Here is a 27,841-nt window from a genome sequence, read left to right as displayed (position 1 = left end):
CTCTGGTGTGCACTAGGTCTATTTGTTGAAATGAGAAGACTACATCCTTGTACTATTTTGTACTCTGACAAGTGTTTTGCTTATGACTGTTTGTTATATGGGACAAAATTCGGACATTTTTTGAAATAAAATGTTTAAAAAAAAAATAGTGATGAATGGCTGCACGTGCCGGTAAATTTAAGCAGAGGATGCTTATGCAAGTATGTACAAATGGGGTGCTCTGAGGCTGGTTTCACACCAGAAACCAGCGTCAGCGATGGTTGTGCCCTACACACCACATTGCACCGTCAAAAACAGGCCTTCAGGGAACACCGCGCTCACTTCCTGGTTCAGGTATGCGAAAGTCAGGGGCGTATCTACAGGGGTGCACATAGGGCAGTTGCTATGGGCGCCCTTTGTCACTCACCTGGGGGGGGGGGGAGCGCATCCCAAGTAAGCAATTAATCGCCCCCTTACTAGGTCGGGTCAGGAGAGCGGCACTGTCTGCGTGTGTGTGCGGCTGCCACAGCTTGCCCATTCACCTCTCTGTTCCTCCCCGCTGCCGCCAGCGTTTGTGGTCGCGGCAGGTCACCATAGCAACGTCGGCTCCGCTCTTCCTCCACTCCACGTGCTGTCTCTCGTCATCATCGGCGACTCCTCCTCCTGAGCAGCTTGCTTCTGAGCGAGCTAGCGCAGTGACAGTCCTCCCCGCTGCTCTCCTCTGCCCCAGCGTCTGTCCACGTGGTATTGGTACCCGGGCGGCTGAGACAGAAGTATCAATTCAGGCCTCCTCCGACCTCCGTTCTTCCCTCCAATTAGGAAAACCCTTCCTTGTATCAGTGCGTCTCACTCACCAATGACTAGGAGAGAGGCAGCTGGATGAATCCGCCCCCACACATCTCCGTACACATTACAACAGCAGCCTGCGGGTGAGTGTGTCCAGCATGGTATGTCTTATTATCCTCCTCGTGCTTGTTCTCCCACGTCCAGCTGGGGGGAGAAACAGCAGGAGAGGTGATTTGCCCGGAGAGGAGAGTTTGCACTTTGCTCTGCTTGTGAAGTGTCGCTTGTCACTGAGTGACAGATAGTATTTTATTACAGTTGAGCAATATAGGCTCACTCTGAACCACTGGTGCAGTGTCCTAATCTCCCCTCCTCACTATAATCTTCACCCAGCTGATGTGTAGGCTGTTTATCTAGCAGATAGAACCAGACAGTGATAACATGCCAGCATGAGTGACTTAAAGAGACTCCGTAACAAAAATTGCATCCTGTTTTTTATCATCCTACAAATTCCAAAAGCTATTTTAATGTGTTCTAGCTTACTGCAGCACTTTATACTGTCACTGTCTCTGTAATAAATCAATGTATCTTTCCCCTGTCAGACTTGTCGGCCTGTGTCTGGAAGGCTGCCAAGTTCTTCAGTGTTGTGGTTCTGCTATGAACTCCCCCTTCCAGGTCCTCTCTGCACACTGCCTGTGTATTATTTAGATTAGAGCGGCTTTTCTCTTATCTTTTACAAGCTGGATAAATCGTCCTCTGAGCTGGCTGGGCTTTCACATACTGAGGAAATTCAGACAAGGGCAAAGCTGTTTGCAGGAAGAAACGAGCAGCCTGAAACTTCAGTGCATGAGAACAGGGGGAAAGAAACACACAAATGATCTCTTGAGATTCAAAAGGAAGGCTGTATACAGCCTGCTTGTGTATGGATGTATTTTCTATGTGTGGACATACTGTATATCAACCTACTTCCCGTTTTGGTGGTCATTTTGTTTGTTTATAAACAAACTTTTTAAAACTGTTTTTAACCACTTTTAATGAGGCGAGGAGCTGCGAAATTGTGTCAGAGGGTAATAGGAGATGTCCCCTAACGCACTGGTATGTTTACTTTTGTGCGATTTTAACAATACAGATTCTCTTTAAGTTTATTAACTTTCTTTCTGCAGTGAAAGGGAGTGGGGGCTCCAGGCTGCCCAGGGAAGGGAACCTTCTGATATGCAGATCTCTGACCAGCTGTGACCTAGGGTCAGCTCTCCTACTGCCACTTCCTTTTCTGGGCTTGATTCTTAAAGGGATACTTAAGCCTGTGTTAAAAAAATAAATAAATCAGTTTTACTTACCTAAGGCTTCTACCAGCCCCTTGCAGCCGTCCTGTGCCCTCGCAGTCACTCACAGATTCTCTGGTCCCCCGCCTCCAGGTAGTTTTGTTTCGCCGACAGGCCTGGCCATGCGTAACCTTCTTCGTGTTCCCATGCCTGTCGGCAAAAACAAAACTAGCTCGGGTGGGTAACAGGAGGATCTGTGAGTGACTGCGAGGGCACAGGACGGCTGCAGGGGGCTGGTAGAAGCCCCATGTGTGTAAAACTGTTTTTTTTTTTTTTTTTTTTGCACAGGCTTAAGTATCCCTTTAAGTATAAAGCTTTACTTACCTGGGGCTTCTTTCAGCACCTAGAAGTCTGTGTGTCACAACAGCACAATACACAGAAAATGGAGACTATATTACACCACACAGTGAGTTTTTTTCAAATTAAAATGTGTGAATAAAAAGGAACCTAAATTGAAACAAAGTTTCACTTATCTGGGGCTTCCACCAGCACCCTGCAGCCGCCCTGTGCCTGCGTCATCACAGATTGATCCTCCAGTCCCCTGCCACCACTTAGTTTCGTTCTGGCCAACTGGCCAGTCGATGGCCATTGCGCCTGTGCACCCCTGGCCGCATGTGTCCTCAATCACGCTCCCACCCCTGGGAGCGTCCTGCGCATGCGCAGTAAGTGATTTTGACAGTGGTCATCCACATGGCTGAGTCGGCAAAAAAGAAACTTAGTGGCAGCAGGGGTCCGGAGACTCGGTCTATAATGGCGCGGGCACAAGGCAGCTGCAGGGGGCTTGGTGGAAACGCCAGGTAAGTGAAACTTTTTTTTTGTTGCAATTTCAGTTCCCTTTAATTCACACTTTTTTTATTTGGGAAAAATAAATCATTGGGGGGGAGGGGGAGTTGGTGGGGGATGTTGGGGGGCGCAATTTCAGTGTTCGCCATAGGCGCCATCTTCTCTAGATACGCCTCTGGCGAAAGTTTAATGTTTAAATACTCTTCCGCGCATGCATGATGTCATGTCAGTAATTTTTTACACGTTGCAATAGGTTAACATGACTTCTGGAGTTGACTTCTGCAGATCGCCGCAACTCACCGCAGCGTTAACACAGGTCTTGACCTGCATCGGGGATGCAGCGAAAATGTCACTTCCATTGCGCCGTAAAGTCGGAGTATGAAAGTCTCCATAGACTTTCATTGCACGGCGGTGGGGTCGCACCTCCTCAGTGTGAAAGCACCCTGAAAGATATAACAAAACATGCCTACAATATAGGGCTGTTTCTAGGCATAGAAAAACCTGCCAAAAACCCATATGTTCTTTATGGGATTGTTATATGCAGTTGCAAGCTACTTGATGGTAAGGTTTGGACTGAATTAATGTATAAGTAGTGGACAAAATGTTACTAGAATTACTGGAATATACTGTAAGGGCTCAGCCACACTATAAGCACTTTTCTGAGCGATTGTGATTGATTAGCTTTTAAAAAAAAATCGCTCCCATTCACTTTTATTAAAATCACGGTAAAACATTTTTTGCGTACCCGATCGCGCAATTGCGGCAAATTTTATGCGATGTTTACCGCAATTTTAATGAAACTGAATGGGAGCAATTTTAAAAAAGTGCTCAGAAAGCGCTAATAAATCACAAAGTGCTCAGAAAAGTGCTTATAGTGTGGCTGAGCCCTAAAGCAGAAGTTGTGTAGCCAAGTACAGCGCCTGTACGTGAACAGAGGTGCTGTACTTTGCTACACAACTTCTGAGTTACTCCAATCTTTATTATTGACTGAGGAAGCGGGCTAGAGATCCGTTGCATTTGTTTTAGAGTACGAATTAAATCTTGTTTAAACCATGCATAATGGTTGTGTTTGGTTTTGGAGAGGTAAGTCCACCCTTGCCCCCCAACTTGTATCTGTTTTTACTTATGATCAATTTTTACTCTGCTGGCGCCTCGGTTTCCATTGCAATTACATTACATCCTGCACAGTGTAGACCAGCCTTTCTCAACCTTTTTACCCTGGAGGAACCCTGCAAATAACTTTTGGAACTCAAGGAACCCCTGCAAACAATTTTTTGGTCTCGAGGAATCCCTACATTTATTTTGCAGGAGGCAGGGTCTTTAAAAGTAGGTTAGGCTGTTAATTTCACTACCACCTATTACACTGCCCTCGTTATACTGTGTCCTGGGCCCCCAATTTAGTGTTTCTTGTTACAGTACCACCTATTACAGTGTGCTCTAGTATACTTACCCCACGATTGGGTAAAATGCCAAGGAACCCCTGCAGAGTCCTCAAGGAACCCTAGGGTTCCAGGGAACCCTGGTTGAGAAAGCCTGGTGTAGACAGACAATACTTTTATTGCATCTGAAGTATAATTGAATTATTACAGCTGAAATCTGCCCAGCATTACAAAGTGTTATGTTCAGGAAAAAGGTGGGTGACTTAAAACAGTGCTGGCTTAATATGTTGTTTAGTTTAAGTGACGGTTTATTTTTACATTTTAGATTTTTTTAAAGGGGTTCTTTCGCGAAAAAAGTAGACATTTAAAAAATGTGACAGAGGACAGGTTTTGGGCCAGTCCATCTTTTTAAGGGGGATTCTCAGGGCTTTCTTTATTTTCAACAGCATTTCCTGAACAACAGTTTAACTGCCAAAATAGCAAGATACCAGCCGGCCTCCCTAATCACTTGCACACTATTATGTCAGTTAGATTTTGCAACTGTTCAGGAAATGCTGTTGAAAACAGAGAAAGCCCTGAGAATCCCCCTTTAACCACTTCCCGACCGCCTAACGCACAGGGGCGGCCGGGAAGTGGAGCCCGCAAGGACCAGCTCACCCACAGAGGCGGCGGTCCTTTTAGGGGCATGGGTGGAGCGATCACGTCATCTGTGACGCGATCCTCCGCCGGCGCCTGACTCCGCTCACCCGCCGCAACATCCCGCCGGCCATACGGAAGCGCCGGCGGGATGTTAACCCCCGCGATCACCGCATACAAAGTGTATAATACACTTTGTAATGTTTACAAAGTGTATTATACAGGCTGCCTCCTGCCCTGGTGGTCCCAATGTCCGAGGGACCACCAGGGCAGGCTGCAGCCACCCTATGTCGCACCCAAGCACACTGATTCCCCCCCCCCCTGCCTCAGATCGCCCACAGCACCCCTCAGACCCCCCCCCCCCTGCCCACCCCCCAGACCCCTGTTTGCACCCAATCACCCCCCTAATCACCCATCAATCACTCCCTGTCACTATCTGTCAACGCTATTTTTTTTTTATCCCCCCTTGCCCCCTCCTGATCACTCCCCCCACCCCTCAGATTCTCCCCAGACCCCCCCCCCCCCAGAACCCCCCCCTCCCCCTGTGTACTGTATGCATCTATCCCCCTGATCACCTGTCAATCACCTGTCAATCACCTGTCAATCACCCGTCAATCACCCGTCAATCACCCATCAATCACCCCCTGTCACTGCCACCCATCATTCAGCCCCTAGCCTGCCCCTTGCGGGCAATCTGATCACCCACCCACACCAATAGATCGCCCGCAGATCCGAAGTCAGATCACCTCCCAAGTGCAGTGTTTACATCTGTTCTCTACCCTAAACACCCACTAATTACCCATCAATTACCCCCTATCACCACCTGTCACTGTTACCCATGAGATCAGACCCTAATCTGCCCCTTGCGGGCACCCAATCACCCGCCTACACGCTCAGATTGCTCTCAGACCCCCCCTTATCAATTCGCCAGTGCATTAGTTACATCTGTTCTTCCCTGTAATAACCCACTGATCACCTGTCAATCACCCATCAATCACCCCCTGTCACTGCCACCCATCAATCACCTCCTGGCACTGCCACCCATCAGCCCTTAACCTGCCCCTTGCGGGCAATCTGATCACCCACCCACACCAATAGATCGCCCGCAAATCCGACGTCAGATCACCTCCCAAGTGCAGTGTTTACATCTGTTCTCTACCCTAAACACCCACTAATTACCCATCAATTACCCCCTATCACCACCTGTCACTGTTACCCATGAGATCAGACCCTAATCTGCCCCTTGTGGGCACCCAATCACCCGCCTACACGCTCAGATTGACCTCAGACCCCCCCTTATCAATTCGCCAGTGCATTAGTTACATCTGTTCTTCCCTGTAATAACCCACTGATCACCTGTCAATCACCTGTCAATCACCCATCAATCACCCCCTGTCACTGCCACCCATCAATCACCCCCTGGCACTGCCACCCATCAATCACCCCCTGTCACTGCCACCCATCAATCAGCCCCTAACCTGCCCCTTGCGGGCAATCTGATCACCCACCCACACCAATAGATCACTCGCAGATCCGACGTCAGATCACCTCCCAAGTGCATTGTTTACATCTGTTCTCTCCTCCAAACACCCACTAATTACCCATCAATCACCCCCTGTCACTGCTATCCATCAGATTAGACCCCTATCTGCCCCTAGGGCACTCAATCACCCGCCCACACCCTCAGAATGCCCTCAGACCCCAGCCCTGATCACCTCGCCAGTGCATTGCTTGCATCTATTCCCCCCTCTAATCACACCTTGAGACACCCATCAATCACCTCCTGTCACCGCCTAGCACACCTACCCATCAGATCAGGCCCTAATTTGCCCCGTGTGGGCTCCTGATTACTCGGCCAAACCCTCAGATCCCCCTCAGACCCCCTTCCGATCACCTCCCCAGTGCATTGATTGCATCTATTTTCCCCTCTAACCACCTCCTGAGACACCCATCAATCACCTCCTGTCACCCCCCTAGCACTCCTATCCATCAGATCAGGCCCAATACAACCTGTCATCTAAAAGGCCACCCTGCTTATGACCGGTTCCACAAAATTCGCCCCCTCATACACCACCTGTCATCAAAATTTGCAGATGCTTATACCCCTGAACAGTCATTTTGAGACATTTGGTTTCCAGACTACTCACGGTTTTGGGCCCGTAAAATGCCAGGGCGGTATAGGAACCCCACAAGTGACCCCATTTTAGAAAAAAGACACCCCAATGTATTCTGTTAGGTGTATGACGAGTTCATAGAAGATTTTATTTTTTGTCAAAAGTTAGCGGAAATTGATTTTTATTGTTTTTTTTCACAAAGTGTCATTTTTCACTAACTTGTCACAAAAAATAAATTCTATGAACTCGCCATACACCTAACGGAATACCTTGGGGTGTCTTCTTTCTAAAATGGGGTCACTTGTGGGGTTCCTATACTGCCCTGGCATTTTAGGGGCCCTAAACCGTGAGGAGTAGACTAGAAAACAAATGCCTCAAAATGACCTGTGAATAGGACGTTGGGCCCCTTAGCGCACCTAGGCTGCAAAAAAGTGTCACACATGTGGTATCACCGTACTCGGGAGAAGTAGTGTAATGTGTTTTGGGGTGTATTTTTACACATACCCATGCTGGGTGGGAGAAATCTCTCTGTAAATGGACAATTGTGTGTAAAAAAAAATCAAACAATTGTCATTTACAGAGATATTTCTCCCACCCAGCATGGGTATGTGTGAAAATACATCCCAAAACACATTATACTACTTCTCCTGAGTACGGCGGTACCACAGGTGTGGCACTTTTTTACACCCCAAGTACGCTAAGGGGCCCAAAGTCCAATGAGTACCTTTAGGATTTCACAGGTCATTTTGCGACATTTGGTTTCAAGACTACTCCTCACGGTTTAGGGCCCCTAAAATGCCAGGGCAGTATAGGAACCCCACAAATGACCCCATTCTAGAAAGAAGACACCCAAAGGTATTCCGTTAGGAGTATGGTGAGTTCATAGAAGATTTTATTTTTTGTCACAAGTTAGCGGAAAATTACACTTTGTGAAAAGAAACAATTAAAATCAATTTCCGCTAACTTGTGACAAAAAAATAAAAACTTCTATGAACTCACCATACTCCTAACGGAATACCTTGGGGTGTCTTCTTTCTAAAATGGGGTCATTAGTGGGGTTCCTATACTGCCCTGGCATTTTAGGGGCCCTAAACCGTGAGGAGTAGTCTTGAAACAAAAATGACCTGTGAAATCCTAAAGGTACTCATTGGACTTTGGGCCCGTTAGCGCAGTTAGGCTGCAAAAAAGTGCCACACATGTGGGATCGCCGTACTCGGGAGAAGTAGTATAATGTGTTTTGGGGTGTATTTTTACACATACCCATGCTGGGTGGGAGAAATACCTCTGTAAATGACAATCTTTTGATTTTTTTACACACAATTGTCCATTTACAGAGTTATTTCTCCCACCCAGCATGGGTATGTGTAAAAATACACCCCAAAACACATTGTACTACTTCTCCCGAGTAGGGTGATACCACATGTGTGGCACTTTTTTGCACTCTAACTACGCTAAGGGGCCCAAAGTCCAATGAGTACCTTTAGGATTTCACAGGTCATTTTGAGAAATTTTGTTTCAAGACTACTCCTCACGGTTTAGGGCCCCTAAAATGCCATGACAGTATAGGAACCCCACAAATGACTCCATTTTAGAAAGAAGACACCACAAGGTATTCTGTTAGTAGTACGGTGAGTTCATAGAAGATTTTATTTTTTGTCACAAGTTAGCGGAAATTGATTTTTATTGGTTTTTTTCACAAAGTGTCATTTTCCGCTAACTTGTGACAAAAAATAAAATTTTCTATGAACTCACCGTACTACTAACAGAATACCTTGGGATGTCTTCTTTCTAAAATGGGGTCATTTGTGGGGTTCCTATACTGTCCTGGCATTTTAGGGGCCCTAAACCGTGAGGAGTAGTCTTGAAACGAAATTTCTCAAAGTGACTTGTGAAATCCTAAAGGTACTCATTGGACTTTGGGCCCCTTAGCGCAGTTAGGGTACAAAAAAGTGCCACACATGTGGTATCGCCGTACTCAGGAGAAGTAGTATAATGTGTTTTGGGGTGTATTTTTACACATACCCATGCTGAGTGGGAGAAAGATCTCTGTAAATGGACAATTGTGTGTAAAAAAAAAATTTAAAAATTGTCATTTACAGAGATATTTCTTCCACCCAGCATCGGTATGTGTAAAAATACACCCCAAAACACATTATACTACTTCTCCTGAGTACGGCAATACCACATGTGTGGCACTTTTTTGCAGCCTAACTGCGCTAAGGGGCCCAAAGTCCAATGAGCACCTTTAGGCTTTACAGGGGTGCTTACAAATTAGCACCCCCCAAAATGCGAGGACAGTAAACACACCCCACAAATGACCCCATTTTGGAAAGTAGACACTTCAAGGTATTCAGAGAGGGGCATGGTGAGTCCGTGGCAGATTTCATTTTTTTTGTCGCAAGTTAGAAGAAATGGAAACTTTTTTTTTTTTTTTTTTTTTTGTCACAAAGTGTCATTTTCCGGTTACTTGTGACAAAAATGAATATCTTCTATGAACTCACTATGCCTCTCAGTGAATACTTTGGGATGTCTTCTTTCCAAAATGGGGTCATTTGGGGGTATTTATACTATCCTGGAATTCTAGCCCCTCATGAAACATGACAGGTGGTCAGAAAAGTCATAGATGCTTGAAAATGGGAAAATTCACTTTTTGCACCATAGTTTGTAAACGCTATAACTTTTACCCAAACCAATAAATATACACTGAATGGTTTTTTTTTAATCAAAAACATGTTTTTCCACATTTTTCGCGCTGCATGTATACAGAAATTTTACTTTATTTGAAAAATGTCAGCACAGAAAGTAAAAAAAAACATTTTTTTGCCAAAATTCATGTCTTTTTTGATGAATATAATAAAAAGTAAAACTCATAGCAGCAATCAAATAGCACCAAAAGAAAGCTTTATTAGTGACAAGAAAAGGAGCCAAAATTCATTTAGGTGGTAGGTTGTATGAGCGAGCAATAAACCGTGAAAGCTGCAGTGGTCTGAATGGAAAAAAAGTGCCTGGTCCTTAAGGGGGGTAAAGCCCACAGTCCTCAAGTGGTTAAAAAGATAGACTGGCCCAAAACCTGTCATCTGTCACATTTTTTAACTGCCTACTTTTTTTTTGCAAAAGAACTCCTTTAAGTGTGAGTGGATAATGGATTGTCCTGCCTAGGCAACCAAAATGGAGAGAAACAACCCTGAGCAGCCCTGTGATAGTCCATGCATGCTGGGCTTGGCCGAGCTGCATGTCCTGTCCATATAGCTGGGCCAAACCTAGTGTCAATGAACTGACAAAGGAGAGGGGAGGACAAGTAAATGTTGAAGCAACACCTGGGGACAAATCATTTAGTTTTTGTTTGTTACCAAGTAGTTTCCAAATACATGGTTCAGGAAATGCTAAGTACATAGAAACTATGCTGCTGATTTTATCTTCTGGAGTAACCTGAACAGCTCAGTCACATTCTTGTGCTTGTGAATGACATGGAAAAAAAATCATGATTAGGTAATATGAAGAAGACCTGCATTTACTTTATGATCTTCCTGCTTCCCATCACCACCATGTTGTATTTAAAGGCAATGCGGGATATCCCAGACTGAGACACCTCCTGTATGTAAACCCCGACAAATTTCCTTGCTTCTGAGAAACAGTATATATACACACATTTCCTTAGTTCAGTAATATAATACAAAACTCTGGACAGAGGAAGGAAGAAGGGTGAGAGCTGTTAGTAACTTATTAATATACTGTACTATTCAGACTAGAGTGAGTATGAGTACCGCATAGCAATCATTTTAAAGAACACCTGACGTGTACTTAAAACATTAAGGCATTGATAAGGCTGCATACTATGCACCTTTGCATCTCATACTATAAGGTCTCCCGAAGCTGGCTGGATTTCTGGATATAGTTTTCCTTATCTACATTATACATTATGCTCCTACAGCATGGTCAGACAGGGCATGGAGCAGGCCCACAGTTTAATGCAGAGCCTGACAAGGTCCTCCAGCACCCAAGCCTGAGACACCAAAGTGCGCCCCTCCATCCCTCCCACCCCAGCCGTCACACACTGATTGCTATTAGACTAAGAAGCACCCCAGGGACCTCAACACCTTAATCTCTAGTAATCTGGCTTGCAGTCACTACCATGTATCCCCTTCTCTTATTCCTCTGCTTCATACACAATAGGGAAATGATAGCTGAGTGAGTTGTGCACCTCCTCCTACAATGAGCCCTGAGGCTGGAGCCTCTCTTGCCTCTGCCTTGGCCCGGCCATGGTTTAATGGTTTGGTCCCAGGTAAATTTCTGCTGACACTTGGGAGATAAATGGAGAATACAAGCAAGCTGATAAACGTACAGACTTTCCACAGGGCTTATTTTTTTAATGTACGGTCTAGGTATACTTTGAAGCTGACATCAATGTTCAGGAGTTAAATAATGCGATTTTGAGTGGAAAAGGGCCCAATGTCAATATACAGTATAACAATTTTGACAAAGTAGGGAAAAGCAATGTTTAAGAATTTTAATAAAGATGGGTAAGTCCAAGCAGATTCAAATCCTCATGTTTGCTTTAATTTATTCCTATTAACTAGAAAACATTTTTGGGATCTTCAAAGCTAACTAGCTGAGATACATGGATGGTGGACTTTGCATGGAAGGAAAGAGCATAAACAAATTAGATGACTGTATAACTTATAACTAAATAAGGTACTTTTCCGTCAGCCTGGCGCAACCGCTAGGTGGCGCTAATTACTATTCCCCCTCCAGGCCACCATGGATAGTAGGGAAAGATGTAACTCTGCTGCCAGCGATCGCTGGAGTTACATCTTTCCCTACTATCCATGGCGCCTGAAGGGGGAATAGTAATTAACGTCACCTAGCGGTTGCGCCCGGCTAACGGAAAAGTACCCTAAATACAGCCGTTTGCAATGATAAGTAAATCTAACCCTACTACAGTAATAACTAAACAGACTTGTGCTTTGTTTTACTGTGACTGTGCTCTTTGAAGTATTGCAGGAGAATATTGTCCTGGCCTTTTTCTATATGTCCCAACTTTTGGAGGCAGGACAAAGACACTAAGACATGCCCCTGCCACACCTCCAGTCATGCCCAAATTCTCTTGTGGATTTAATACTATGGGCAGAGCCAAATTTACATGATCCTACCAGAGTGTGCCCCCTCTCCTAGTGTCATAGTAGTTCCCTCTTCCCATATAGCTTTCTCTAGTGGTTCCCCCCTCCCACCCCATACAGCTTTTCCTGGTATCATGGTGCCTCCCTCCCTTTCCCATATATTTTTTCCTGGTAGTCTAGTGGTTACCCCCTTCCATACTCATATAGCTTTTCCTGATATCCTAATGCTACTCCATGCTAGCCTAGGTACTGTACATAACTTTGAAGCAGGTCATTGTGGCGCATGCTCTACCTCGTTATGCATCTGACCTTGGAGCCGCCTTAGACATAATGACCCAGAACAGTCCTGACAAAACCAGGAGAGTTGGGAGGCATGTATTCCTATTTTGGACTTATTTCTTTCATATTCACCATATATCTTCTCTCCTGACCTCTTATGAGTATGCAGGTAGAGAATTTAGATATTAGGGAGATGCAATTTTAAAGCATATTAATAAAGATGGGTAAATCCATGCAGCCTCAAGCTCCCTTTTGCTTTAATTTATTAATATTGACTTAAAATATTTTTTGTTATTTTATAAAGTTAACTGGTATGTGTTGCAGAAGCCAAATGTCAGAAAATGCATTCATTTACTGTTAATGTGTGGTAAACTGTAGCAAATCTGCAATAAACTTTGAAGCAGAGCTGGCATTACATGGGGGAATTTGAAAATGTAGACACTGAAATGATTCCTGCCAAATAAATACTACTGGTACTGAACCAGCATTTCGTATTAAAAGAGCTTCGCTAAATCACAGTTAGTGAGTTTATATATCTTTCTATTTAGAATTTTCTGCACAAACATAAGACAAATAAATATAACTATGCTGCTATTGGTAAGGGTGTTTACACACCTTTGACACATGTTGGCCATCGGGGATCAGGGCTAAATCCCCTTGGGCCATATCACTGGACTGTCCTGTACAGACACAAATCAGCTGTGTAGCTGACGACGTGTTCTGCTGCTAGGCAGGGAGGCGAGGGACGACAGAGCAGGACGAGTGTGACGTCACAGGGCAAGTGAGGGAGCAGCGTGCACAAAGAAGTTGGCCGTCGCTCGGCTAAGCTGATCTGACTGGCGGATAAAGGTGGCCATACATTAGAAGATTATGGGCAGATTCGACCAAGAGACAAATTTATCTCTATTCGAATCTGATTAGAGATACATTTGTCTCTTGTCGAATCTGCCCATACACTACAGGCCGATTCCCGTCCGATTTCAGCATGAAATCATCAGGGAATCAGCTGAGCCCGCTGCGTCCACCCGGCCGTTGCCCCCAAAATGTATAAATGTATGTAGTGTGTGTGCATTTATACATTACCTGTCCTGTAGCAGCTTCCAAACAGTGTCCGTCCATCTCGCTGGGTAACAGCTGCATACACGCTAGCGGCGCATAGCGTCTGACGTCAGACACTATGCGCCACCGGCGTGAATGCGGAACCCTGCGAGATGGATGGAAACCGCGTGGAGGCTGACACTGGACAGGTAATGTATAAATGCACATACACTACATACATATATACATTGCAGCAGCAGGGGTTTCATCGTCTCATTCGCAAATCGCCCGCCATACCGCCACACACCCGACAGACCCACTTCAGCCTCACATCTTGCAGCTTGCGAGATAGACCGTGTGGCCAATTTCTGTGCCGAAATTGGTCGCTTTGTCGGTTGGGCATGCACTTGGCAGCACCAATTTTCATCCAATTCAATTATAATAATCTAATTGGATGGTCGATTGGTCGGCTAATGTATGGCCACCTTTAACTTGCGGAGCAGCGATCGGGGGTCGAGGCCCGCTGTGCACGCGCATGACTATCGTCTGAGGGGTATGTTGATGCTAAATCCACATACCTCTGAGCATTGTCAACTCCTCACCTTGTTCCCCCAACTTCCCGTAATCTAGATTTGGTGCGATGTTCCCGCAATCTAGATTTGGTGCGATGTTCCCGCCCATAAGTTGATCACAGCTGAAACTGATATAACTATAGCACATCCAAAAGTTCTAACCTTTAGCTTTCATAAAATCAAAAGTTGAAACGGTTTCAAGAGTAAATGCAAGAATTTTCTTCAACACTGCCCACATATTTTCTTCATTCTGTATTGTGTAGGTAAGGTGATGAATGGACATTTTTTAATGTAGCACTGTGCAGTTTCTTTGAATATTGGATTTTCCCTACATAGATAACTTAAAGAGACTCTGTAACATTCAAAACATCCCCTGGGGGGTACTCACCTCGGGTGGGGGAAGCCTCCGGATCCTAATGAGGCTTCCCACGCCGTCCTCTGTCCCACGGGGGTCTCTCCGCAGCCCTCCGAACAGCCGGCGACTGTGCCGACTGTCATTTCAATATTTACCTTTGCTGGCTCCAGCGGGGGCGCTGTGGCGGCTTTCCATTCCGAACTACACGGAAATACCCGATCTCATTCGGGTCCGCTCTACTGCGCAGGCGCAGGAAACTTGCGCCTGCGCAGTAGAGCGGACCCGACGGCGATCGGGTATTTCCGTGTAGTTCGGAGCCGACAGCCGTCAGAGCGCCTGCGCAGGAGTCAGGAAGGTAAATAATGACGTCACCGCTGCCCGGACTCCACGGAGGGCTGCAGCGAGACCCCTGACGGATGGAGGACGGCGTGGGAAGCCTCATTAGGATCCGGAGGCTTCCCCCACCCGAGGTGAGTACCCCCCAGGGGATATTTTTATGTTACAGTTCCTCTTTAAAGTCAACTAATTATGTTTGCTTTAAGTTAATCCATTCTGGTCCAACTAGTCCTAGTGTTTAGTATTTATTTGGTATTGATTGGATTTATTTTCCCTTTTGCTTCTCTCTGTGGCCTGAAACACACCAGAGGAGTTTTTCTGAGCGTTTTGAGTTTTTAAATCTGCTGCTAATGTTATCCTATGTGTCTGTGCACACTGGAGCAATGAGGTTTTGTAACTAACCCCATAGCATTACATTGGGAAGAGCTTTTGAAACCTCTAAAAGCTCTTCCCAATGTAATGCTATGGGTTTTTTTTTACAAAACCTCATTGCTCCAGTGTGCACAGACACATAGGATAACATAAGCAGCAGATTTAAAAACTCAAAACGCTCAGAAAAACTCCTCTGGTGTGTTTCAGGCCTGTGTCAGTATTTTTAGTAGCTCTGTTTCCTGCTTGAGGCCTCTTTTCCACAGACAGTTGAACTGTGTGCTCAGCAAGCAGTTGCCAGGCAGCAGTGAGCAGTTATCTGGCAGCAGCAAGCAGTTACTAGGCAGCAGCAAACAGATGTGAGAGTTTGAGAGGCATTTCACTGCTTATCAACTGTCCGTGGAAAAGAGGTCTTAGGGCCCAAACCCACTAGCAGGATTTTCTTAGTGCTAGTGATTTGAAAAAGTTCTTGCTAGTGCAATGCTATGGGTGATTTTTATAGATCACCTCCCTCTAGTGCGATCACACCCATGGCATTACATTAGCAAGAGCTTTCCAAAACACAAAGCGCTCAGAAAAGCATTCCTAGTGGGTTCCAGGCCTAACACTATCTTCTAATCTAGACTATACTTATATATAAGATTACCAGCAGGGGTTGTGGATAAAATAATTCTGAGTTGATGCAGGATTATGCAAATGTATGCAGCTGAGGTGGAATTCGATTGGTCCGTTTTTAAGATGCATAAATTGGCATAATCCTACCTCAACCTGGAGTTATTTGCCTCTCACTGACCAAACAGGGCCCTTTTCCACTACACAGCTGAATCGCAAAATCGCAAATCGCTAGGGTTGTTACTTTATCATAGAAATAATGAGAAGTATTTTCCACTATAGTGATTCAATTTGGAAATCGCAAATCGCAATCGCTTTCTGGAGCAATTCTTAGAGTGATAATGCAATGCAAATGAAAAATCGCAATCAGCTGTTCTCTGGCACTGTCTGAGCGCTTGTTAGTGCTCGGTACTGGTACTGTACAGGCAGCCCCTGCATGTAGTGGAACCTGAGCTGTGCAGCAGCCGCACTCAGACTCGACAAGTCGTGTTCCTTCACCGCCCAGTAACACCACCGGGGTGTCAATGCTTGAGATGTGTGGTGTTATAACCACTGCATATTCATGCTTCATTTAAATTGCACTCGAATTGCACTGGCAGGCGGCAGACAGGAGACTTAACTTCTCAGCAAGCAAGCAGTTCAGCCTTCTGTCTGAAAGGAGCCTTAGGTGGAAGTAGACGGGCCCTTTCACGATTTGCGATTCCAATTTTCCCTGAATGCTATCAGAGAAAAATCAGAAAAAAATGCAGCATGCAGTAACGATAAAAAATCGGAATCGTATGTAAAAAACAATAAAAAAAAAATCGGAATCACATGCAGCGTGCAGGGAGCCTTAGTCAGTGTTTGCCCATTGTAAAAGCTTTCCTCTCCCTGATATACATTCTGACATTTACCACATGGTGACATTTTAACTGCTGGCAGGTGATGTCACTGGAAGTAGCTGCTGCTTGTTTTGGCAGTTGGAAACAGCTGTAAACAGCTATTTCCCCACAATGCAATGAGGTTCACAGACAGGAAACTGCCAGGACCATGGTCCTCACAGTTCCCTGTGGGAGGGGTTTCACCACAATATCAGCCATACATGATAATCCGTTTGTGAAAAGGAATACATTTCTCATAGGAAAGGGGGTATCAGTTACTGATTGGGATGAAGTTCAAACGGTTTACCTTTAAGAGACGTCATCTCAGTTGATCAGGAATTATTGTTTCTGAGAAGAAACTTTGGTACTTATCCGTTAGCCGGGCGCATCCGGCAGGTGGCGCTAATTACTATTCCCCCTCCAGGCCGACATGGATAGTAGGGAAAGATGTAACTCTGGTGGAGTTTTGTGGATGCGTCCGGCTAACGGATAAGTACCGAAACTTTCCATGTACATATGTATTCAGGTTTCCAGCAGGGATTCCAGGGATAAGACAAAAGTATGACATACACCTGGCAATTTTATCCCTTCATTTATCTGAAGACTTCAAGAATTTGCATGTATTGTATCTCAAGCCCTTGAGATACTTTACAATCCTACACTTAAAAGGTTTTATTGCCAATACTGTAATTGTAAGTTTAAAATATTACTTTCTGCAACAGCTGAAGAAACACCGCGTACGTTAAAAAGGGGCGCTGGGAAAAAAGGGCGCGGGGTTTTAAACGATAAGCATGGATAATGTTTAAAAATGTATTGTACTGTATTTCGTTTAAAATTAATGTTTTATAAAGTTATAAATCATTAAATAATGTGCATTAAATCGGCAATTGTAAAAACGTTAATCTTTCATTTAAATAGTGAAACGTATAATAACGTTTAAAAAAAAATACTAAGTAACCCTCCCTGTACCTACCCCTAACCCCTAGACCCCCCTGTTGGTGCCTAAACCTAAGACCCCCCTGTTGGTGCCTAAACCTAAGACCCCCCTGTTGGTGCCTAAACCTAAGACCCCCCTGTTGGTGCCTAAACCTAAGACCCTCCTTAGTGCTCACTGTATTGTGTGTAGAATAATGTTTTAAAAACAGTAAGGGATCAAATATATTACAATTTACATTACGTACTGATCGCTTTGTTTCGTGAATAATAATGTTTTACAAACAGTAAGGGATAACATTTAAAATAATGTTTTATTGAAATAAGAAACGTAAATCACCACAAGCAGTTATAACACATGAAAAATCTTCGGGCGCCGTTGGAAAACGTTATTATTCTCGGGCGCCCTTTTTTCCTGTTCGGCGCCCAGTAAACGATAATTATTATAGGAGTGAATGGCGGCACCCGATTTGTCCACTAGCCTCCTGCGCCCTTTTTTACTGTTACCAGAAACACCTGTCACCATATTGTCACCATACAAATCAAATTTCAATAGCAACTGATCTGTATTGAGTGAGAACGATGCTAATCCTGCTTTCTAAACTTTTGTTATCACATACCTTAGGAGCACAGGCCCTTTAATTGCCATTGCCATTGGCTGGCAAAACAGTTGCATGCTGGGGGGTCTTTTTATCTATAATATAGCAAAACATCAAAATGAACTTCCGCACACTCATGCAAATCCTCATGCGAATTAACTTACAAAAATCATGCAGCAAACAATGCTGTCCCAACAGCTAAGTTAAAAGCTGGGATCTTCCTTACAAGAATAAGGGCAGTTTCCACTAGAACGAATCTGCATGCGTTTTCTTCATGCAGATTCGCATAACCAATACAAGTCGATGGGCCTGTTTCCACTTGTCAGAAATCCTGTGCGGCAGGGCTGGTTTAAGCAACAATGGGGCCCCAGGGCAAAATAAACCTGGAGGCCCCCCAACAGATACCCTGGAACAAAAATCGGCATTAAGGGACCTTTTTTGCAGCTGGTATAGTCAAGGTGTGAAGCCCCAATCGGTCGGAGCTCCACATTTTGGCTACCCCAGCCTGCATGGGGGACAAGGGATTAAAAATTTCAGGAGGGAGGACCCCACATAATTAAAAAAAAAAAATTCCCACACTCTAAACATAAAAAAATTAAATGGAAAATAGGAAAAAAATGCCAGGGATCTTCATACAGCCATATTGCAGCTGTATAGCGATCCCTGGCCAAAGCGCTGCGGCTGCGTATGGACCCACTGGAAACCCCGTCAGGAAATGTATTGCTCTTTCTTTTGATACATGTAACATTACACTACCGTTAGGTTTGCTACTAAAAGTGACATTTACAGCATTACTTTTTTCCTTACAAAATTTAAAATTGATTTTCTCAAAAAACTGTAAGGTCTTTTTGAAAAATAGTTTTTTTCCTCTTATTCCCAATGATCTCCTTAACATATCCTGCAAATTTAGGGTTTCTAGCGTTTAAGGTGGATTTGCTATTAACCGTTTAAGTTGGTGGGTTTTTAAATGTGTATTTTTTTTCCTTTGAAACTTTAAAATCGATTTTCTCAAAAACTATTCGGTCTTTTTGAAAAAAAATGTTTTCCTGTTGTAGCCACTGGGGGCCCCTACAAGGCAGAGCCATCAGAATTCGCACACCGCCCTGCGGTGTGCGATTCGCATACAATGTATTTAATAGGAAATTCGCATGCGTTTTCATATGCAAATTTTACCGCGGTTCGCGGGCGTTTTTGCATAAAATCAATGTAAAAGCACACAGGTACTGACATGGTTAAATTTGCATACTTACTAACATATGCTATACTAAAACGCCCGTAAATTCGCAGTAAAATTTGCATCTGCATGCAAATTTGTTTTTGCATTTTCTGCGACTTATTCGCACCGCACAAGTGGAAACGGGCCCTTAAGTCTCTTGCATAGTGCTGCTCAGGGGCGTTCCTAGGATCCTTGGAGATCGGTGGCACCTAGGGGCACCAGGTGGGGGCGCCCCGCGGCAAAAAAATGGGCGTGGTCATGCAGTGAGAGGGCGTGGCCATGGGTGGGGCCAATCGTACATTAGATTAGGACAGTGGTGGCGAACTTTTTGGAGGCCCAAACTGCAACCCACAAGTCACTTATCTATCGCAAAGTGGCAACAGCAATTTAAACTAAATACTATACAAACGTTTTAACACATACATGAACATTATGGAAAATCCAAGTTGAAAAACTGAAAAGATAAACAATTTTATCCATCCTACTCCTGAAAAAAATATATTCATTTTTTTAGAACCTCCCAGTTTTATTTTCTATTTTAAAAAGCTAAAAAAGTAGGTTTAATGCTATTGTCTCATGATGATGATTCAGCTTTTCCCATAGTCGCGCAGTTAACAATCATGTGACCCCCAACAAGACAAATTCAGCAATCATGAGGCCCCTATCAAGACAAATTCAGAAATCATGAGGCCCCCAACAAGACAAATTCAGCAATCATGAGGCCCCCAACATGACAAAGTCAGCAAGCGTGAGGCCCCCAACATGACAAAGTCAGCAATCATGAGCATGGGCGTCCGCACATATGGCAAAATCGGGCATCTGCCCGACCCTGGCTGCCCGCTGCCTCCCCTGGCCACGTGCCAGTGCAGCCAGCAGGAGGGGAGCAGCACAGAGAAGAGGGAGAGCTATGGGCACAGCGGGGAAGGGCGGATGTCTCCCCCCCCCCCTTCCCTCACCTTAGGGGGCTCTCCCTCCCTTGCTCTCCCCTCCAGAACGAAGTGTGCAGCGGCTGGCAGCGGGCGGAACTTACCTCGTCTCGCTCCTGCGCCGGAAGTTCTGGTGCCAGACCAGACTAGCAGCTAATCCATCTGGCGCCTGCGACGAGACGAGGTAAGTTCCGCCAGCCGCTGCACACTTCGTTCTGGAGGGCAGAGCAAGGTGAGTGCCCATAGCTCTCCCTCTTCTCTGCGCTGCTCCCCTCCTGCTGGGGCACACCTGACTACATATACTGGGCACATATACCCCTGACTACATATACTGGGCACATATACCCCTGGCTACATATACTAGGCACATATACCTCTGGCTACATATACTGGGAACATATACCCCTGACTACATATGCTGGGCACATATACCCCTGGGGACATATACCCCTGGCTACATATACTAGGCACATATACCTCTGGCTACATATACTGGGGACACCTATACACCTGGCTACATATACTGGGCACATATACACCTGGCTACATATACTGGGCACATATACCTCTGGCTACATATACTGGGCACATATACCCCTGCCTACATATACTGGGCACATATACCCCTGGCTAGACATACTGGGCACATATACCCCTGACTACATATACTGGGCACATATACCCCTGGCTATATATACTGGGAACATATACCCATGCCTACATATACTGGGCACATATACCCCTGGCTATATACTGTATACTGGGCACATATACCCATGCCTACATATACTAGGCACATATACCCCTGGCTATATATACTGGGCACATATACCCATGCCTACATATACTGGGCACATATACACCTGCCTACATATACTGGGCATATATACCCCTGACTACATATACTGGGCACATATACCCCTGACTACATATACTGGGCACATATACTGTACACCTGCCTACATATACTGGGACATACACACCTGCCTACATATACTGGGACATATACACCTGCATACTGGGACATATACACCTTACATAGAGAAAAGGGTGTAGGCAGCGCTTCCAAATACAGAAGGCTGCACCTGAATTGATTAAGCTGCAGAGAAGTGCAGAGCTCCAATGGACCATATTACATAACATGCATTCAAACAGGTACAGCAATGGAGGGCGTTAGCTTCAGCAAATAATATGTGCACAAATCATTCCTACTAGACTTCCCCCCGGCGTTGATGTGCCCCCTCGGGGAAGACCTACCACTAACCTGACATTAAAAGCATAACTTACCTGGTGAGACTTATCATACAATGGTATACACATCTCTTCAAGACAGACAAACAAAAATGACAGCGCTCACAGGCTGCAACTGGCTTATAAACCATCAAGGGGCGTGTACAGACCCCCAGGGGCTAAATACACGCCTTGAATCCAAATCAGATGCAAAATTATGCAAATTTAAGTGCTAATTTATGTGCTAGTCCCTAATCTAAAATTTGAATGCAGATTGGATGCAGGCTACCACAAATATACTTAGAACATTTTACATAGAGAATCTCTATGTAAAATGTTCTAAGTATATTTGTGGTAGCCTGCATCCAATCTGCATTCAAATTTTAGATTAGGGACTAGCACATAAATTAGCACTTAAATTTGCATAATTTTGCATCTGATTTGGATTCAAGGCGTGTATTTAGCCCCTGGGGGTCTGTACACGCCCCTTGATGGTTTATAAGCCAGTTGCAGCCTGTGAGCGCTGTCATTTTTGTTTGTCGGACATATACACCTGCCTACATATACTGGGACATATACTCCTGCCTACATATACTGGGACATATACACCTGCCTACATATACTGGACACATATCACCCTGACTACATATACTGGGCACATATCCCCCTGACTACATATACTGGGCACATATACCCCTGACTATATATACTGGGCACATATACCCCTGCCTACATATACTGGGCACATATACCTCTGGCTACATATACTGGGCACATATACGCTTGACTACATAAACTGGGCACATATACCCCTGGCTACATATACTGGGCACATATACCCCTGACTACATATAGTGGGCACATATACCCCTGACTACATATACTGGGGTCATCTATACCCCTGACTACATATACTGTGCACATATACCCCTGACTACATATACTGGGCACATATACCCCTGACAACATATACTGGGCACATATACCCCTGACTACATATACTGGGCACTAATACCCCTGACTACATATACTGGGCATATATACCCCTGCCTACATATACTGGGCACATTTACCCCTGGCTACATATACTGGGCACATATACCCCTGCCTACATACAGTGGTGTGAAAAACTATTTGCCCCCTTCCTGATTTCTTATTCTTTTGCATGTTTGTCACACTTAAATGTTTCTGCTCATCAAAAACCGTTAACTATTAGTCAAAGATAACATAATTGAACACAAAATGCAGTTTTAAATGATGTTTTTTTATTATTTAGTGAGGAAAAAAAACTCCAAATCTACATGGCCCTGTGTGAAAAAGTGATTGCCCCCCTTGTTAAAAAAATAACTTAACTGTGGTTTATCACACCTGAGTTTAATTTCTGTAGTCACCCCCAGGCCTGATTACTGCCACACCTGTTTCAAACAAGAAATCACTTAAATAGGAGCTATCTGACACAGAGAAGTAGACCAAAAGCACCTCAAAAGCTAGACATCATGCCAAGATCCAAAGAAATTCAGGAACAAATGAGAACAAAGTTTTGTAATTGAGATCTATCAGTCTGGTAAAGGTTATAAAGCCATTTCTAAAGCTTTGGGACTCCAGCGAACCACAGTGAGAGCCATTATCCACAAATGGCAAAAACATGGAACAGTGATGAACCTTCCCAGGAGTGGCTGGCCGACCAAAATTACCCCAAGAGCGCAGAGAAAACTCATCCGAGAGGCCACAAAAGACCCCAGGACAACATCTAAAGAACTGCAGGCCTCACTTGCCTCAATTAACCCATTCATGTTCCGTCGTTTTCACGTGAGAAATGTTCACCTCCCATTCATTAGCCTATAACTTTATCACTAATTATCACAATGCACTGATCTATATCTTGTTTTTTCCGCCACCAATTAGGCTTTCTTTGGGGGGGGTACATTTTGCTAAGAGCCACTTTACTGTAAATGCATTTTAACAGGAAGAATAAGAAAAAACGGAAACAATTCATTATTTCTCAGGTTTCAGCCATTATAGTTTTAAAATAATACATGCCTCCATAATTAAAACTCACGTATTGTATTTGCCCATATGTCCCGGTTATTACACCGTTAAAATTATGTCCCTATCACAATGTATGGCGACAATAATTTATTTGGAAATAAAGGTGCATTTTTTCCGTTTTGCATCTATCACTATTTACAAGTTTAAAATAAAAAAAAATAGAAATATTTCATCTTTACATTGATATTTAAAAAGTTTAGACCCTTAGGTAAATATTTACATGTTTGTTTTTTTTTATTGTAATGTTTTTTTTTTTTTATAGTAAACATTTTATTTGGGTAGTTTTGGGAGGGTGGGAGGTAAACAATAGATTTATAATGTAAATGTGTGTTAATTTTAATTTTTTTTTTTTACAGGTGTAGTATTACTTTTTGGCCACAAGACGGCCATGAGTTTGTTTACATGACGTCACTCTAAGCGTAACATACGCTTACAGTGACTCATCGGGAAGGGAACGGCCAGAAAAGGCGCAGCTTCCGAGAGAAGCTGTCGCTTTTTCAGCGGGGGAGAGGAATCAATGATCGGGCACCGTAGCCCGATACATTGATTCCCTGGCTACCGAATCCGCGGCCGGGAGTGCGCGTGCACGCGCGCGGTAGCGCGCATGGTTCCTGGACGTAGAAACTACGTCCAGGAACCAAAATAGGTTAAGGTCATTGTTCATGACTCCACCATAAGAAAGAGACTGGGCAAAAACGGTCTGCATGGAAGATATCCAAGGCGCAAACCACTTTTAAGCAAAAAGAACATTAAGGCTCGTTTCAATTTTGCTAAAAAAAAACATCTCCATGATTGGCAAGACTTTTAGGAAAATACCTTGTAGACCGTCGAGACAAAAGTTGAACTTTTTGGAAGGTGCGTGTCCCGTTACATCTGGCGTAGAAGTAACACAGCATTTCAGCAAAAGAACATCATACTAACAGTAAAATATGGTGGTGGTAGTGTGATGGTCTGGGGTTGTTTTGCTGCTTCAGGACCTGGAAGGCTTGCTGTGATAGATGGAACCATGAATTCTACTGTCTACCAAAAAATCCTGAAGGAGAATGTCCGGCCATCTGTTTGTCAACTCAAGCTGAAGCGATCTTGGGTGCTGCAGCAGGACAATGACCCAAAACACACCAGCAAATCCACCTCTGAATGGCCGAAGAAAAACAAAATGAAGACTTTGGAGTGGCCTAGTCAAAGTCCTGACCTGAATCCTATTGAGATATTGTAGCATGACCTTAAAAAGGCGGTTCATGCTAGAAAACCCTCAAATAAAGCTGAATTACAACAATTCTGCAAAGATGAGTGGGCCAAAATTCCTCCAGAGCGCTGTAAAAGACTCGTTGCAAGTTATCGCAAACGCTTGATTGCAGTTATTGCTGCTAAGGGTGGCCCAACCAGTTATTAGGTTCAGGGGGCAATTTCTTTTTCACACAGGGCCATGTAGGTTTTGAGTTATTTTTCTCACTAAATAATAAAAACCATCATTTACAACTGCATTTTGTGTTCAATTATGTTATCTTTGACTAATAGTTAACGGTTTTTGATGAGCAGAAACATTTAATTGTGACAAACATGCAAAAGAATAAGAAATCAGGAAGGGGGCAAATAGTTTTTCACACCACTGTATACTGGGCACATATACCCCTGGCTACCTGTTCTGGGGACATCTCTACCCCTGGCTACCAGTTCTGGGGACATCTATACCGCTGGCCACCTATTCTGGGGACACCCATAGACCTGAGGCTACCTATTTTTGGGGAACCATTGCTGTCAGATTGAGTGTATTTTGGGGAACTGCTGCCAGGTGAGAGGTGTCTACCATATTAAAGGGGCATTCTGCCTATTTATGTGAAATGCTGTCTATTTATGTGCCTCATGACTGCTGAATTTGTCTTGTTGGGGGCCTCATGGTTACTGACTTTGTCTTGTTGGGGGCCTCATGATTTGTTGGGGGCCTCAAGATTGCTGAATTTGTCTTGTTGGGGGCCTCATGATTGCTGAATTTGTCTTGTTGGGGGCCTCATGATTGCTGAATTTTTCTTGTTGGGGGCCTCATGATTGCTGAGTTGGTCATGTTGGGGGCCTCATGATTGCTAAATTTTTCTTGATGGGGGGCCTCATGATTGCTGAATTTGTCTTGTTGGGGGTCACATAATTGCTAACTGCGAGACTATGGAAAAGCTGAATCATCATCATATGAGACAATAGCATTAAACTTACTTTTTCCGCTTTTTAAAACAGAAAATGAAACTGGGAGGTTCTAAAAAAATGAATACATTTTTCAGGAGTAGGATGGATGAAATTGTTTATCTTAACAGTCTATTTTCAACTTGGATTTTCCATAATGTTCATGTATGAGTTAAAACGTTTGTATTTAGTTTAAATCGCTGTTGGCACTTTGTGATAGTAAAGTGACTTTGCGGTTTGGACACTCGACCTCCAAAAGGTTCGCCACCACTGTCCTAATCTAATGTCCCACCATTGCTTAGTTCATGTAAACTTGTCTCCACCCACAACCACACCCACATTCTGGTTCATGACCACACTCCCTGGAAAATTTTCTACGGACGCCCATGATCATGAGGCCCCCAACAAATCATGAGACACCCAACAAGACAAATTCAGCAATCTTGAGGCCCTCAACAAGACAAATTCAGCAATCATGAGGCCCCCAACAAGACAAATTCAGCAGTCATGAGGCACATAAATAGACAGCATTTCACATAAATAGGCAGAATGCCCCCTTAATATGGTAGACACCTCTCACCTGGCTTCTGAATTCTCCTCTACTGGCTGCTGTACCTAACAATACTGGATTGGGGATGATGTGTGAGCTGAAAGGCCTGGCAGTGATGCTGTGGCCTGGCTGGCGGTGATGCTGTGGCCGATGTTGTGGCTGGGTTGGCTGGCAGTGATGCTGGGCTGTGCTTGGCTGGTTGAAGTAAATGCTGGCCTGAATGGTGGTGATGCTGTGGCCTTTTTGATAGTGATTCTGGGCTGGTTGGCTGGTGGTGATGCTGGGCTGGCTGGCCTGGATAGTTTAGGTAGCGACAGGTGCCCCCTAGTTTAGGTAGCGACAGGTGCCCCCTAGTTAAGGTAGCGCCAGGAGTACCCCAGTTTAGGTAGTGACAGGAGCCCCCCAGTTCAGTTAGTGACAGGAGCCCCCCAGTGTAGGCAGTGACAGGCGCCCCCCAGTTAGGTAGTGACAGGCACCCCCCAGTTAGGTAGTGACAGCAGGGACCCCCCAGTTAGGTAGTGACAGCAGGGACCCCCCAGTTGGGTAGTGAGTGACAGCAGGAACCCCAGTTAGATAGTGACAGCAGGGACCCCCAGTTAGATAGTGAGTGACAGCAGGGACCCCCGTTAGGTAGTGAGTGACTTGGCTCATCGCTGGAGCCTGGACGGTAAGTGATGGCTGCTGCGCACAGGGGGGACACTTGGCCACACAGGGGGAGACAGCCCAGCCAGCCACAGACGGGATCCGGACGCCTGACCCCCCCCCAAACGCGCGCACCCCCCTTCACCGCAAAATGCCCTGGTCCCTAAGGGGGGTTAGGCGGCCGGTCCCGAAGTGGTTAAATTATCTATAATATATTCTTCCTCTTTCCTTTATTTTCCTCTCCTTCTAATGACATAAGGCTGTGCACTTCCTATTATAGACCTCAGTGGGAGTGTATGAAGACTCTGGGAGGAGGGCGGGTAACAAATACACAATTAGCAAGAGGAGCAAAAAGAGTTAGGGAGGAAATGAAGTCATCCAAAGGTAACCAAGATGGAAACTGTCTAGAATAGGATTCTTTGCTTTTCCTTTATAAAATTCACAGGAATCATAATGTGGACAGTGCAATAAATCTGTTATGTAAGTAGAACTACTATTTATCTACTTATATGTGTTTTTAATTTCTAGGTTAGCATGGGTGTCTCTTGTTCTTTAATTACGCTCTTCCGAGCAAGAGAGGGGAGCTGAGTAACAAACAGGAAGTTACAGATGGGAAGCAACATATGGAAAAGGGAAGCTGCTGCCTAATGGGCCTATACATAGAAAAGAGGGGCTGCTGTACATGGATGTTACATATGAAAGAGGGTGTTGCTGCACATGAAAGGGGAAGGGGTCTGCTGCATACAGAGTGGGCGCTTTCTGTGCCTGGGAGAGGGCCTGCCCAGGGTTAAGAAAGAAGAAGAAAGCTGGTGTAGGGAAGAAGCATTAGGTTGCATTCACACTGCATCTATTGCATTGTAATTCTGTGTGCCACCTTACTGCCCATGCAATTCTATGCAACTGTTCACAGATCTGTGCCTTGTAAGACCCCTTTTCCACAAGCTGTAGATAGGCAGTGAAAAGCCTCTCAAACTGTTTCAACTGCGT

The 27,841-nt window shown here is 44.6% G+C and overlaps 1 protein-coding gene across 1 annotated transcript in view; it reads left to right on the top strand.

Annotated features, from left to right (window-relative positions):
• Positions 1–27,841, top strand: part of LOC137552429 (programmed cell death 1 ligand 1-like) — a 70,446-nt gene that overhangs the window by 13,812 nt on the left and 28,793 nt on the right. The window lies entirely within an intron of this gene.

Source organism: Hyperolius riggenbachi, chromosome 1 (assembly GCF_040937935.1).
Source record: "Hyperolius riggenbachi isolate aHypRig1 chromosome 1, aHypRig1.pri, whole genome shotgun sequence".
NCBI classification, from domain to species: Eukaryota; Metazoa; Chordata; class Amphibia; order Anura; family Hyperoliidae; genus Hyperolius; species Hyperolius riggenbachi.
Note: the sequence above shows the minus strand (reverse complement) of the source record. Positions and strands in the feature narration are given on the sequence as shown.